Raw genomic sequence first — 1,017 nt, 5'->3', positions numbered from 1 at the left:
AAAAAATCTCCAAACTGCTCTGCTCTTCAGAAAAGCAAACCACTCTTACTAAAATGCACCACAGCTGCCAAAATATGCCTTAGTTACTAGATATTGTTACTATAAATACATAAACCTAAACAGACTTCCTCAACAAAACCAGCATGAGTACTAGGTGGACCCACCTTTGTATCAGCAGGTGGCTGTGCAGGCGCAGGCGCAGCTGCAGGAGGAGGTTTCTTCTTTTTCTCCTCGATGACTTTGATGTCCTCCTGAGGTTCAGCCACTGTCTGTCCATTCGCCTGGGCCTTCTGCTGCGGGAACATGACGGTTACCAACAACCACAAACTCCACATTTCCTTCCTCTATCAACTGACAGTACCTAAAATCTCCCCTTAGGCCACGAAAACTGTCACTACGGCGGATCCTTTAGAGTGTAGACTCACAAAAGGTGGTGTTCAGCCAAAACGAAACTCGTGTTGAGTTAAGCGGTCTGCTGGACTGCGCTACGTGGCTCTCCTGTAGTCTTCGAGTCTGTATTACTACTATACTCGTAATCAAATAACAACGCCAGATTTGTTCATTTTAATCCTAAAGTTGACGATAAGCGATATAGAATTAAATAGTTTTGATAGGTAACGTTAAAGGCTTTCTATATGAATAGCTGATACTTGAGAGGTTTTGACAGGTTAGCACGTTAGCAGCTAACGTTACTCTTGCAAATCTCTATCAAACTCAAGTCAGTTGAATATGATTTATAGAAAGACAATGTAACTCAAAACCTAGTAAGCTGCTTACCTAGATCTCATTTTTGGGTATCACATAACGTTAAGTGTCCAAAAAGGCTGTGTGGGAAGACAGCTGACTTAGTTTTGAATCACAGCCATTAACACTAGCAGATCACAATCGCAGGCCGCTTACCTTCTCGGCTGCTTTCTTCTTGTTCTTCTTTTTCGGTTCGCTCTGCTCGGTCTTCACAGACTTCGGTGGCAGGGCGGCCTTAACCGGGGTCTCTGCAGCGGCGGTGCTGGGGCTCAC

The 1,017-nt window shown here is 44.4% G+C and overlaps 1 long non-coding RNA gene across 2 annotated transcripts in view; it reads right to left on the bottom strand.

The window, feature by feature from the left end:
- LOC107579962 (uncharacterized) overlaps nt 1-1,011 on the bottom strand; it is a 2,885-nt gene extending 1,874 nt beyond the window's left edge. Inside the window, exons 1-2 of one of the 2 annotated variants that reach the window (XR_001608560.1) lie at nt 901-1,011; nt 165-293 (exon numbers count right to left, since the gene is read on the bottom strand). This is a non-coding gene — a long non-coding RNA (uncharacterized lncRNA). The remainder of the gene's footprint in view (nt 1-164; nt 294-900) is intronic. The other variant, XR_001608561.1, reaches the window with a different exon arrangement.
- Nucleotides 1,012-1,017: the final 6 nt, after the last annotated feature.

This window comes from Sinocyclocheilus grahami, unplaced genomic scaffold (genome assembly GCF_001515645.1).
Source record: "Sinocyclocheilus grahami isolate Dianchi unplaced genomic scaffold, SAMN03320097.WGS_v1.1 scaffold22487.1, whole genome shotgun sequence".
Classification (NCBI taxonomy): Eukaryota; Metazoa; Chordata; class Actinopteri; order Cypriniformes; family Cyprinidae; genus Sinocyclocheilus; species Sinocyclocheilus grahami.
This window is presented reverse-complemented; position numbering and strand designations above follow the sequence as displayed.